Genomic DNA, 15,867 nt, shown 5'->3' with positions numbered 1-15,867 from the left:
CTTGAAATGAAAATTACAACGGGAAATAGATGTCTCGGATAACACTGTTTTCATAGCTTAATTTGCAGCCATTTCGAAGTAAAGCAATGCAGTTTTAAATGACAACCCAGTTATGACATTTCTCGGTCCAGAAAAAAAATATTTCACAATTATTTCGACTTTCCTCTGGTAGAAAAGCTAGTCTTCCGTGCTTCAGTTATCAATATGCAATGCTGTACAGTTGCTTCAGTTGTTTCGAACTTCGTAACTAATCACCCGGATTCATTTGTCGGGAACAGATTTATCATCAATTTTCTAAAAAACTTCAGTCACTTTCAAAATCTCTTCGCGCAGCTGAATCCCTGAACTAGTGCCATGGTTATGGGACATCTAGTAGCTTCCCTTACACAGTGTAGTCTTTCTCATAATTCGTCATACTTGCGACGTAATGTCGAAAATCTTGAAATTGCTCTTTAAACTTTCGGAAAACAGGCATGTATCGGGAAACCAAACCTCCTACTTACTGTGGCACCGTGGGCGGTATTACAGTTAATATCAATCTGGCAACTTGCGTTTTAGTTGTCTGTTGCCCACTGGTCAATCTCTTTTCATTGTAAATATAAATACGAATTGTCACCATAAATCACCAGCATAACGTTTACTACAGATATACATTACAAAGATCTTCACTCAAAAATACAGCATACTTTGCTCGCGAACAACTGTTCTGATTTTTTTGCGTATAACACGACGGCGTGCTGAGAAGATAATGACTCGGTCTGTTTTATTTGATAAAGTCAGTAACATTCTACATCTTTACTATGGATATCTGCAGCCCTCTGCTGCTAGAGGCCTCCGATTTTGCGTAACATAGCGGTGTGTGACGTGACTATGTTGGTGGGTGAGAAAGAGCTCACAAAACAGAAGCACGAATTCGAAGACTTCGTCCGCATGTGGAGGGCACTCTCCTTAAGCACGGCAGTGCCAAGCTACACACGAGCGCTGCGGCATCTGCAGCAATCCGACGTCCTTGGTTCACTGCCGTCGATCATCCTACACACAGGCTCGATTTTCGTCTTTGTGCAAAACTAAGAAAAGCTTCGAGCACTTCAATTGTTTCAAGCGGTGCTAGCACAGGTAAGGTTGTGGGTCTGTTAACATAGTCAAACAATATACTGTGACGGTATCAACAAAATAGTATCTAGTTGGGGAAATTGTGCTGGTTCCCAGGGTGAGTGTGTTGAGAAATAAATTTATAGACGTGAAGAATACAGATGCACAATGTTAATGAAGTTTGTTTTATTGAAGAAGCGTTGCGAGTTTTCACATAAAACATCTGTCGACATTACTTTTCAGTACGTCCTGAACAGTGGATGTCTGAGAAAATACGTACATTGATCAAAATAAGTGTTGACATTAATCGTGTTAACAGTACTAGGTTCAACAAATTTTAATTGTATGGCAATTGCAGATTAATTTTATTTGCAGCTAGCGCGATTATATGAGTGGAGGAGTATTAGATTTAATGGTGAACATTTATGTAATTTTTAAGCGTTGTCTGTATTGCCTCGTCCTCCAATAACGCTGCCGATCGGTAGCATGTTCTGTTGTCCGTCCATGGTTTTTCAGAACATCGATTCAGTGCTGAACCTAAACTGCTGGCTTGAGTTATTTAGCCAGGATAATCCCGTGCGTCGTGGGTCACGTATGCCATTAATCTTTCAAAAAAATAGTTCAAATGGCTCTGAGCACTATGGGACTTAACATCTGAGGTCATCAGTCCCCTAGAAGTTAGAACTACTTAAATCTAACTAATCTAAGGACAACACACACACCCATGCCCGGAATTGCGCTACCAAAACAATCGAGTTTTGCTCTCTGGACGCTGTAGAAAATTTCTGCGTCTTCGTACCGCCATATTTTTGATTATATCTGTCGATGGTATCCTTAATATTTTTCGATACGACCGCATTTGAAATGCCTAATACAGTCCATGACTCAGCCCCATAGAGTAGGACACCGAACGTGTAACGTCGAAGTAGTCGAGTACGAAACCTAATGACTGGTCTGAAGGTTCACAGCAGTCGCCGCGGACTAAATGACTGCCGGGGACTTGGTGCATTGGCTATAAATTTTCTAGTAATTCTGTAGATTTTCCTTTGGACTAAGTACGAAGTCTTTCCTCGTTGCTTAGATCGTGCAGGTTTCAGACCGTTTGTATTACTATGCCTACACTACTAAATGTGTGTCTACCACCGTATCAGTAGATATAATGAAACGGCGGCCCTCTTTCGTTATGTCTTACAAGGAGATTTCTCCAGCAGTAGGATCGACTTTTTGAAACCATCTCTACGGTTATGTAGGTTAAGCACCCAAGTATCACACACTGTAGCCATTCATCCTGGTGGGTCGACGTTTGCGAGGAACTGACGAAAAAATAAATTCGGAATTTTGTGTGAGACTCGATAGCATGAAGAAAGCCGAATGACATAAGTTGGTTGTGAGGGTAATGGAAAGTATACTAACTAGCTTCACATGCATGAGGTTGTGGGTTCAAATCTCACCAGAGAAAGAAATCTACTTTACGTTCTTATCGAAGTGACATTGATAATCATTTTCATTCAATTAATGTAAATATAATTTTTTTTTTATTTACACTCCTCGGTCACGTGATTCAATAGTGATATGAACTTCTTCATTTGGTCTAATTTTTCTTCTTATCATCCCTTCTCCACTGGAAATATTTGTTCGTGACCTTTTAATTATCTTCATGTATCAATTCCGATTTAATTTCTCCTGTTTTTATGAGCCTGTATTTCCGTCTACGTTATTGTGTTCATTACATCGATTTCTCACATTGCTTGAATTTTATTTTACTTATAAAACCTTCTCTCATTTAAATCTTCATCTACACTATTATTTCCATAGTGCACAAAGAATTTAGATTATGTTTTAAATATTTGTATGTCGATTACCATCCAAAAACGGCACGTCTTGTAATGTAAAATACATTTTTCACACTGATGAACAGTAAATATAAATAGATTATTTCGTCTTTTGTTTTTTAATTAATATATCGGAGTTTGTTAATAATTGAATAGTCAAACAGATAGGTATAATAAAATACACATTCACAAAAATTAAGATTGGAAGAAGAATGATATAAAGAAAAATTAAACAAATGGAAAAGTTCATACTGTGATTAAAACGATGTGACAAAGGAATACAACGAAAGAAATTACATTTAAACCAATAAATTAAGTAAAAATAGGCATCGACGTCATTTCGATAAAGATTTAAAAATAAAAAAATTACTGCACCTGACGAGGCATGGTTAAGCTTCTATCCTAACCATTATGACACGTAACCAGATTATGGAATACGACTTCCTTAACGCTATGTAGCTTCACGCAAAATTCCGAAATCTTTTCCATCAGTTACTTGCAAGCGGAGGCCCATCTGGATGCAGGGTCTGATACGGGGGATCTTAAGTTACACTACCGCTTATTTGGTTTCAAAAAGTCGATCCCACCGCTGGGGAGCTCTCCTTGTTAGTTTTAAGAGTAACAAACGGCACATTTTGAAAGAAGAGTAATGTCGCAGTCCAATAGCGCCAACTAGCGGTGGCCCCTGCAAACTTGAAAGACGGCTGTAGCAAAGACAAAGAAAATTTTACTGTAGCAAGTAACCTGGCAACGCTACACACACGTTTAGACAACTGAACAACAACGAAATAATAATAACAATAATAATAGGTTCGCAGGAGAGCTTCTGTAAAGTTTGGAAGGTAGGAGACGATGTACTGGCAAAGCTGTGAGGACAGGGCGTGAGTCGTGCTTGGGTAGCTCAGATGGTAGTTCGAGTCTCGGTCCGGCACCCAGTTTTAATCTGCCAGGAAGTTTCAGTAATAATAATAATAATAATAATAATAATAATAAATCCCGTGGAGGCCCGGGAAAAGAATAGGCCTCCGGTATGTTCTGCCAGTCGTAAAAGATGACAAAAAGAACAAACCACTAATAGGGCTAACCTCCCTTTTAGTGTGGTTAGTTGGTTCAGGACAGAAATAAAGGAGCCTCGGACAAGCGCCGTCATGGTCGGGGACGACGCTTGAACCCTATGCCCACCCACAATGGTAACGACACTGCTAGCCAACTGGAAAATATTTTAAATCCAAATAGAAGTGTTTTGCAGGATATGCTTCCTGCAACCACCCTAGAAGGAAAACAAAGACAGAGGATGAGATGGTCACATGAAGTTAATCGACACCTCATGTTCTGTTATTACCAAGCAACAAACCTAGGAACCAACACAACTGGATACAGACCACAAGTATACACAACATTTATTACCAGATACCTAGAATTAAAATTTTTAACATAGCAACGATTAGCTGATCAGATCCGTGTAATAATCAAAAATAACAGGATACCCCAGTCAGAATTGGAAAACATCAAACAACAAATACTGGAACAAAATAATGTGCATTTAGAAGAAGAAGAAAATACAGTAATGGACTCAAACATCCCAGAGAAAACAAACAAAGAACAAAACGCGTCAATTAAACAATCAGAGGAAAACGAAATCTTAAGACAGCCACCAAAACAAGCACAAATAGAACACGAAGTGACACACATGTTAGATATAGAAGAGAAATTTCAGCTGACATATATAGAATACAAAGACACAAATACAGACATTAGACCACTCTTGCATAGACCACCAAATAACCCACAAGTCGAAACAACAATAACAACTATCAACACAATCATACACAACAAAATAAATGAAAATACAACTATGGAAGAGTTACAACTACTGGTTTATGTAGGAGCACTCACTACACTAAATATACACACTAGGCAGAGATCAGAACCAACCAAAACACAGAAGAAACCCACAAAACCAGCATGGCAACACAGGCTACAGATCAGAATAGAAAAACTGAGAAAAGACATCGGACAGCTAACACAATTTATAAGAAATGAAATAACGAAAAAGGTTAGGTAAAATCTCACAACAAGAAGGAAGCAATAGAGCAATTAGATGAAAAGAAGCAGTAATTACCAGCATTGGCCAAACGACTTAGAAGATACAAAAAAAGTGAAAATAGAAGGAAACAAAACCAAACATTCAACACAAACCAAAAGAAATTTTACCAGACAATAGATAACACATAAATTAAAATAGACATTCCAACAAACATAACAGACCTGGAACACTTCTGGAGCAAAATATAGTCAAACCCTGTACAACATAACAGGCATGCACGGTGGATACAAGCAGAAACAGACTCATACAAGATGATACCACAAATGCCTGAAGTGATAATTTTGCAACATGAAGTCACCCGAGCAATTAATTCTAGGCACAATTGGAAAGCCCCTGGAAATGATAAAATAGCAAATTTCTGGCTAAAGAAGTTCACCTCAACACATTCACATCTAACTAAATTATTTAACAATTACATTGAAACCCCATACACATTCCCTGATACACTTACACATGGAATAACCTTTCTGAAATCTAAAGATCAAGCAGACACAGCAAACCCAGCTAAATATCGCCCCATAACATGCCTACCAACAATCTACAAAATATTAACTTCAGTCATTACACAGAAATTAATGACACATACAACACAGATCAAAATTATAAATGAAGTACAATAAGGCTGTTGCAAAGGAGCACAAGGATGTAAAGAGCAACTGATAATAGATACAGAGGTGACATATCAAGCTAAAACTAAACAAAGGTCGCTACACTACGCATACATTGATTACCAAAAATCTTTTGATAGTGTACCCCACTCATGGTTACTACAGATATTGGACCGAGCGGGGTGGCGCAGTGGTTAGACACTGGACTCGCATTCGGGAGGACGACAGTTCAATCCCGCGTCCGGCCATCCTGATTTAGGTTTTCCATTATTTCCCTAAATCACTCCAGGCAAATGCCGGGATGGTTCCTCTGAAAGGGCACGGCCGACTTCCTTCCCAATCCTTCCCTAATCCGATGAGACCGATGACCACGCTGTCTGGTCTCCTTCCCCAAACCAACCAACCAACCAACCAACCAACTACAGATATTGGAAATATACAAAGTAGATCCTGAATTGATACAGTTCCTAAACATAGTAATGAAAAACTGGAAAACCACACTTAATATCCAAACAAATTCAGATAATATCACAGCACAGTCAATAAAGATTAAGTGTGGAATATACCAAGGAGACTCATTAAGCCCTTTCTGGTTCTGTCTTGCTCTGAACCCACTATCCAACATGCTAAATAATACAAATTATGGATATAATATTACTGGAACATACCCACACAAAATCACACATTTGCTATACATGGATGCTCTAAAACTACTGGCAGCAACCAATCAACAACTCAACCAATTACTAAAGATAACAGAAGTATTCAGCAATGATATAAATATGGTTTTTGGAACAGACAAATGTAAGAAAAATAGCATAGTCAAGGGAAAACACACTAAACAAGAAGATTACATATTGAATAACCACAGTGACTCCATAGAAGCGATGGAAAAAACAGTTGCCTATAAATATCTAGGATACAGACAAAAAATAGGAATAGATAATACAAATATTAAAGAAGAACTAAAAGAAAAATATAGACAAAGACTAACAAAAATACTGAAAACAGAATTGACAGCAAGAAACAAGACAAAAGCTATAAATACTTATGCTATACCAATATTGGTCTACTCATTTGGAGTAGTGAAATGGAGTAACACAGACCTAGAAGCACTCAATACACTTACACGTTCACAATGCTACAAATATAGAATACATCACATACATTCAGCATCAGAAAGATTCACATTAAGCAGAGAGGAAGGAGGAACGGGATTCATCGACATAAAAAACCTACATTATGGACAGGTAGAGAATTTAAGAAAATTCTTTATAGAACGAGCAGAAACTAGCAAAATACACAAAGCAATCACTCATATAAATACATCAGCTACACCACTGCATAACCACTTCTACAACCCTTTAGATCACATAACATCAACAGATACGAAGAAAGTAAATTGGAAGAAGAAACCACTACATGGCAAGCACCCGTATCATCTGACACAGCCACACATCGATCAAGATGCATCCAACACATGGCTAAGAAAAGGCAATATATACAGTGAGACGGAAGGATTCATGATTGCAATACGGGATCAAACAATAAACACCAGATATTACAGCAAGCATATTATTAAAGATCCCAATGCCACAACAGATAAATGCAGACTTTGCAAACAACAAATAGAAACAGTAGATCACATCACAAGTGGATGTACAATACTAGCAAATACAGAATACCCCAGAAGACATGACAATGTAGCAAAAATAATACATCAACAACTTGCCATAAAACATAAACTAATAAAACAACACGTTCCCACGTATAAGTACGCACCACAAAATGTACTGGAGAATGATGAATACAAATTATACTGGAACAGAACCATTATAACAGATAAAACAACACCCCATAACAAACCTGACATCATACTCACCAATAAAAAGAAGAAATTAACACAACTAATCGAAATATCCATACCCAATACAACAAATATACAGAAGAAAACAGGAGAAAATATTGAAAAATACATCCAACTGGCTGAGGAAGTCAAGGACATGTGGCATCAGGATAAAGTTGACATTATACCGATTATACTATCAACTACAGGAGTCATACCACACAATATCCACCAGTACATCAACGCAATACAGCTACATCCAAACGTATATATACAACTACAGAAATCCGTAATTATTGATACGTGTTCAATAGCCCGAAAGTTCCTAAATACAATGTAACATATACCGTACAGTTAAAAGGAAGTCGCGCTTGATGAAGGTCCGCGTCACTTTCCATTTTTAACCAGACCTAACCTATAGGTAAGAGGCTTCTCACTGCAGTCCCACAGTGCCTTCTCACACACTATTATTATTAATTAGTACTATTTTCCTTCGAGTGTGTGTATTATATACTACTTTAGTCTTGTTATAATTGACTTTCAGGTGTGCACTCAGACTTGTCCTACTGAGGCTGGAAACAGTGAAATCGTTGTCATAATGCGTAAAAGGGGCGATTTATGTGACGTCCAACAGGGCATTATCGTTGGCTTTCTTCCCAAAGGTGGAAGCATTTCCGAAACGGCAAGATCTGTAATCTTTTCACATGCCACTGTACGCAAAGTAAAATTTTCCTGCTGCAGACCAAAAAGAATTTAGTTGAAAAAAGTCAGCATGGTAACATGAAAGAAGGTTTATTATCATGTAGCATGAAAGATAGGAAAAATCGATAGCTGTTTTTTTAAATATTTATAAACAATACAAAGTTTGTCTCCTTTGTGATCGTATAAATAATTCACATTTGCATCAGTTTATTGATTTATGAATGTTGATGTATCTGCATTTGGATAACATACGGCTAGAAAGAATGAAAGTGCTAGCTTATTCATGCTTAGGGTAGCCATTTAATAGACAAAAATTTTAATAGTGTTTTAAAAAATTATATAGAATTGAAGAGTAGCCATCGGTTACACTTACATTGAGACAAAAATGCAGAGGTCAATTATTTGTACTCTGCAGATCAGTTAATCACCAACAGTTTATAATACTACATTATCTTTATTTATCCAACTGTTGTGTGATTTATTGAAACCCAACCATTTAACATAAACTGTATCTCCTTTCTTTCTCAAAACTTTTTCAACAAGATATACATCTGGATATTTTGTTTTCTGTAGTTCTTGTTCATAAAAATTTCCTTCGATGTCTCTGAATTTGTATGTGATTGGATCCGAAGGAATAACATCTTCAGTTTCGAAAATTTCTGTTGACAATTGGCAATATATCCTTTCCCAAAAAGTTCTTTCTGTTTGCTAATTCTCACCTTGTCACCATTCTTAAATTTCGCTTTTTGATTCGTTACAATGGTGCCCATCTTTAAATTTTTCTTGTTAACCTCTATCGGTTTTATTTTTATAGTTGAATGTTTTGTGATGTTGTATTCATCAACTAGATTTTTAACTAAGTCCACCCATTTGCAAATTTCCTTGTTGACTAAAGTTTGAATGTGATTAATGTTATATTTTTTCATCAGGTCGTGAAATTGTCTGTTGTAGAATTCTTTGCCATTATCTGTTTGTAAAGTTTTTGGCTTTCATACTATGAAATTTTTTTCGACAGCATCAGCCACATTCTTACCTGTTTTATCTTTAACAGGAACAGCCCAAAAAAATTTTGAAAATACATTGATAAGAGTTAATAAATATATGTATCCTCGATTTATTTTTTAAATTCCTTTCAGATTACCTAAGTCCATTTCGAATAGATCAGCTTGTCATAAATCGTCTATACCAAGAAAGACAACCTTCTTCTTTTAAAATTTCACCTCATCAGTTTATGTAATTCATTAATTATTTCTTCATGAATATTATTCAGACCCTCACCATCTACAAAAAATTTTTAACAAATTTACTCTATTTGGTTTTACATATTGTATAAAGACCTTCGATTCTTTGTCTTTCATTTTTGTTGTTACTCTGTGTGGATTGTGTGTTCACTAAATTTTTTACACTTCAAGCAATAAATGTGATTGTCCTTAAGGAGTTAATGCGAAACATGATTCTCCATTTATATAGAATAAATATTTAATAAGGCTTAAATTATTTCAGCAAATATAATTAACTTAACATCAACTGGTACAGTTTTAACAGAATCTTTGAATGTTAGAGTCAGAAAACTTGACTTATTTACTCTTATTGACTGACTAGATGAAGCTATTTCGTAAAGATTATCATCTCAGTATTAATTGAAATATTGTCTATTGCTTTACAACCTGTAAGGCGTGTACACCTTCTCCTCCTATAATATTGTGGCATGTTCTGTGTGTGTGGTCCAATGCTGTTGCTCAAGTGGCTGCCCAAAGACTGACTCCTCCTTACCAGATGCAGATTCATTACTTATATAGACAAAGTGTTGCATCCTTGAGCCCCCGATACTCAATGTACACTTAGAGAATTTTGATCCACAGCGTCAGCCAAGAACTACTAAGTGCAGAGGTGTGTAATCCCATATGCGTGCTGTAGTCTCTCTAACAGCATGCGCGATTGGACATCTGTTTGTAAACACAGAGAGATAAGCGGTTGCATAATGACTGAAGTCACGGCTCACATAGAGTGCATCCCAGAGTGCTCCAGAGAGCTACAACACTAAGAAGAATCGCTTCTCGGCTTTTGGCAAGATCAGTGTGTAGTTTTTTTGGTAAGGGTAATAGAAGGGGGAAAATTTATTTAATTTCTATAATAATGTGTGAGATCACTGACGACATTAATTTTTTTTTACAGTTTTCAGTACCATTTACCCAGACTGATGCAGATTCAAATTCATTTATTTTACAATGATTCATAGTCCTCAGAACCAACGGCATTGATGACAAGTGATATGATTTACCAATAACTCTATTGTAAACCTCTGCGATGTGAAATGTCTGATAAGCAATGATGTCACGACTGTTCAAATTTTCTAGCCCAGCAACTTTATCGACTTTAGGTCCGTGGACGAGAGGAACAGTTACCCACCCATTACCATGTTAATGGTGTCACTGTTGCTAAGGGTAAAACTTATCAAATACCTATAATTATATTATGCTTTCTAGTGTGGTAATGAAAATATGGGACATTCGGTGTACACCGTACATTATCATTTGCAAACAACAAAAAGCCAGAAATGCCAGTGAATTTACTGTTTCTACAGCATCCACAAGAATTTATTCGGAAGTGGAGTGATGAACACAAGAAGGAGAAAAATGATTCTATACATTGGGATGCCAAAGTTTCAGATAAAACACCTGGTGTAGATGATTACTTGTTTCTGCATGATAATAAAATTATACATTCACCACCTGTTACTGTATATCTTGATGCCTGGAGGGGACCCATCGACCAACTTGGTAATGATCTTAAGAATCATGAAATGTTACCTAGAGTTCGTTGTAGACCTACATCCAAATTGAAATATGTTGTCTATACTAAAGCTAAGAAATATATGTTAACATCTGAATTTCTTAAACTAACCAAACTGTCGAACTATTATTCTGAAATGCAAATTTGCCAATCATTTCAAGATTGGAAAATGATAATAGGCCTTCTGCCGCCAGCTACAGCAGCAACTGCTGGTTCAAAACGAAGATTTGACGAATATACTGTATTGATTAAATATTCAATTACTTATGTATTTAAATTTGCTCACCTGTCGATGCAGACGGATCTGTTTTTGAGAAATAATCCGAAAAAGCTTTTTCTAATTCCTTTTTTGTAAAGAAATTGTTTATAGTGTAGTAGTTATCTTGATGAATCTGATTAATTTTTTCATTAAACTGTATAGTGTTGACATAGTTATTGAGCTGTGTTAGAATGCTTGTGTATTCAGGTTTTGTAACACGTTCCTTCTCTAAGTACTGTTTAGTAACAGCATCATAATCATTTACTGGATCTTTTATGTCTACTAATCGTCTGCCTCTAAAATCAATTAAAGTTTTAGTTATTCTAAAAATGCCCCACAATTATTTCTGGAATTGTTTGATTAAATTCGCTAAATTTGGCCCTAATTCTCTTTTAATTCTTGATTCCAATGAGCTTAAATCTTATGGTGGCTCCTCATCAGTGTTGATTTTATTCACAAAAATGTCCATTTATTAGTTTAAAAATATCATTCACTTATAGTTCGTGTAAGAATTTTAAAACAAATAGACACAAATGACCACATATTACTTCAATCGAAATTTTATATTCTCTCAGTGTTATAGTATAGTTCATTTTTTTCCCAAATAGTTAACTAGTTGTTATGGTATATTACCACCAAAAGAATCGAAAACAAATCTTAAATTTTTCGCTTTATATTAACAAATCCCATGAATACCAGGATGATCAGATGTATGTATACTAACTATTCCACATTCATATTCTTTTGGATGACTCGATCTTTCATCAATCATGTATACACCACGAAAATGTTTCATTTAGATTGTTTAGTAGGTTTTTCTATGTCAAAATTAGATAAAGGACTGTTAAATTTTTCGATCAGCTCTTCAAAATGTTTTTTGCTTTCTTCAGTCTAGCGCCAGTGCCTGCTGCAGCAGGCTTAGGATTGCGTCCAACGCCAGCTTGCTTCTCCATTGCTTGATCATGTCTTCTCTGTTCTTCTAATTCTTTATCGGATTTCTTCTTGTTTATTACTACATTCCCAATTGTTGCAGATCCTCCAGCGAGTGAACCAATAGTTGCTAGATATGGTGATGCAACCAAAAGTAATGGTAGAAACCCACCTTTGTGTTTTGTTAGTACTTTTCCTTCCTTCTTTTTCTTAGATATTCAATAATTTTTCTTCACAACAGGAATAGCTAATGTAACAAGTAAATTTCTACCAGTTTTCTTATCTTTCTTTTTCTTTTTAACATCAGTCAAAAATGGTTCAATCACATTTAACTGTTCATTATTCAACTTTAATTTAACCGCTTTTGGTTTGGTTTTGCCACTTGGAAGCAAAGTTGTTCATTTATACAGATTAAAAATTTAATAAGATGAAATTTTTATATGCCCTATCCATTGTCATCCATGCCTAAGCCCATTCCTAATTTTCGTTTTCCATACATTCTTCCTCTAACTAGTATTGCTACAACTATTTCTCCTAATCATCACTTGCATGCATTCTTTCTTTTGCAGCTAATTGAAATTCTTTATCAACTTGGTATCTAGAGTCTAAATCATTATGATCTCAATAAGTAATATCATGTTTTTTACAAGCCTCATCTTGTTGATTAATTCCTGGATCACCACTTGCTAGTTTTTCTTCAACACTATCATCCTGGTGGATGCTTCACTGACAATGCTAAATTTAAAGCCCATGCGGCAGTGATATTATTCATGTGTGGTGCAAAGTGATTTCAAAAGTGCACGAGAGTTTTTTTTCTGGTCATGTGTTGTTTTTTATCTTTGCCGTAAGACTATAGAGTATCCTAGTTCTTGTTACTTCTCTGTTGTTTTTTAGTTTCTTCTCATTGTGAGTTTTTTCGAATAAATATTTTTTCGTCAACACATTATACCGGACGGCTATGCAATTATTTGTTGTAGGCAAGTGGCCTACATAAATGGTGACCTCCGCTTAAGGAACTTTAAACCATTCGTTAGCTACGTCGAACATTAACTGCAAAAGCAATGGACGACGACGGCAAACGATACGGTTCGATAACGGAAGAAATTCATAGGCTTCAGAATGAGATAGAAACTCTACAGTTGCATATTTCGAAAGATATGAACTTCAAGCATATACCGGACCAAAGGAATGACGTTGGTTCAATAACCATTGCACACACCAGTAAGGCAACTGGGACTACTGCAGCACAACCACAGCAAGTAACAGCAATGGAACTACCCGCTGGTTTCAAGGCTTCACCAACTCAAAAAAATGGTTCAAATGGCTCTGAGCACTATGGGACTTAACATCTATGGTCATCAGCCCCTAGAACTTAGAACTACTTAAACCTAACTAACCTAAGGACATCACACACATCCATGCCCGAGGCAGGATTCGAACCTGCGACCGTAGCAGTCGTGCGGCTCCGGACTGAACGCCTAGAACCGCTAGACCACCGCGGCTGGCTTCACCAACTCAACGGTTGCAATTACGAGCGCCCCCATTCATGCCTTCTCAGCCATACACATGGTTCGCGATAATGGAAAATATATTTCTACAACAAAGAATAGTCAGTGATCACGAGAAGTTGACCTTGGTGATAAGTAATTTGGACCATCAGACCTCGGCTTTGATATCTGATATTATAGTGAACCCGCCTACAGAAGGAGCATACTGTAGACTGAAAGAAGAATTAATTTCTCGGTGTGTGAAGTCAGTCGACATCAGAGTCAAACAAGTACTGTATCAAGAGAAACGGGGAGATAGGACCCCATCAGAATACTGGCGTCATTTACGCAGCCTGGTAGATAGTTCGACAGTCTCTGATAGACTGTTACTCCACGTATGGCAACAACAGCTACCAACGCAATTAAGAACTACACTAGCTATATACGACGAAAGATCAGTTGACAAACTGCTGCTCGCTGCAGACAGAATCTACGAGACGCACGAGCCTACTGCTACAGTCGCAATGACGTCGACAGATGCCACGTACGATAACTACCATTACCAGCAAGACCAAACTGACGATATAACAGTAAACTGTGCCGCGGTCGCAACGCGACAAACACCAAAAAGTTCAAACGAAATTAGAGATTTAAAAACTGCAATAGAGGATTTGCGAACGCAGCTACGCACGCTACAGCGACCACAAGTTACCTTTAAGCGCAAGAGAGACCGGGCTGGGCGTGAAACACGAAGTCAACAAGAGGACGAACGTAAGGTGTGTGGTACCATAAACGTTTTGGGAGAGATGCTACAAGATGTACATCACCGTGCGCCTACTCAGACAACCAAGGTATGCACAGAAACAGTGCAGTGTTTTCATGACAGCGACAGCAATCGTCAATATATATGCCTCCTGCTTCGTAAAGATTGTATGTATCAGACGTACTTACGGATACAAGGTTTTTGGTGGATACCGGGTCTGACATTAGTTCGCTTCCTGTCAGCCATGCGCCACACAACGAAAAAGACATACAGCCACGTTTGAAGGCAGCGAATAACTCGATGATTAACACGTACGGATGTAAAGTGTGCAAGATTGATGTAGGTTTTTCCAGTTTACCTGGTCTTTTGTGATAGCTGGTATATCAGAACCTATTTTGGGCGCTGATTTTCTGGCACATTTCGAGTTGGCGGTCGACTTACAAGGAAAACGTTTGTTAAATCTGACAGACAACAGTGCAATATCAAGCACTAAAGGGCATACAACTTGTAAGAAGCTACAGGCGATTGGCAACTCTGAAGCCGAAGAGCTACATGGCGAAGAGAAGAATCGGAGATGTTCTGACAGACAAAAGAATTTAAACATAGTACGGTTCACTATATTCGTACCACGCCAGGGCAACCAGTTTCACGACGAGCACGTAGAATCGCACCAGACAGATTGACAGAAACAAAGGCGATATTCGAGGAAATGTTACCGTCGGGAATAATTCGCCGGTCAGACAATCCGTGGTCTTCATTCCTACACTTAGTACGTAAGAAAGATGGATCATGGAGACCGTGTGGGGATTACCGAGCATTAAACTCAAGGACCATTCCAGATAGATACCCAGTACCTAATATACAGGACTTCACATGTGCTTTGGCCGGCGCGAAAATTTTTAGCATCCTCGATTGCAAGAAAGCATACAACCAGATACCGGTGGCTCCAAGAGATATTCAGAAGACAGCAGTGATTACACCATTTGGATTATTCGAGTTTTTGTTTATGCCTTTTGGCCTTAAGAATGCGGCATAGACTTGGCAGCGTTTTATGGACGAAGTGATTAAGGGATTAACATTTTGCTTTGCTTATCTTGATGACATCTTGGTCTTCTCTCCGGATAGTCAAACACATGAACAGCATCTGTGTCAACTTCGCAAGCGTCTATCTGACTACGGAGTCGTTTTAAACGAAAATAAATGCGTCATGCACAAGAACCAAGTCACTTTCCTTGGCCATATTGTGTCATCAGAAGGTATATTGCCTCTGCCAGAGAAGATCGCGGCGATACAGGCCCTTCCGAAACCGACACACTACCAAGAGGACGATACATGGGAGCAATAAATTTTTATAGACGCCATCTGCCAGCAACGGCTACGGTGCAAGCACCACTCACTGATTCACTGAAGGGACGCGACGCCAAAGGTCGACGAATAATTAAGTGGAC

Source organism: Schistocerca cancellata, unplaced genomic scaffold, assembly GCF_023864275.1.
Source record: "Schistocerca cancellata isolate TAMUIC-IGC-003103 unplaced genomic scaffold, iqSchCanc2.1 HiC_scaffold_1099, whole genome shotgun sequence".
Lineage (NCBI taxonomy): Eukaryota > Metazoa > Arthropoda > Insecta > Orthoptera > Acrididae > Schistocerca > Schistocerca cancellata.
This window is presented reverse-complemented; position numbering follows the sequence as displayed.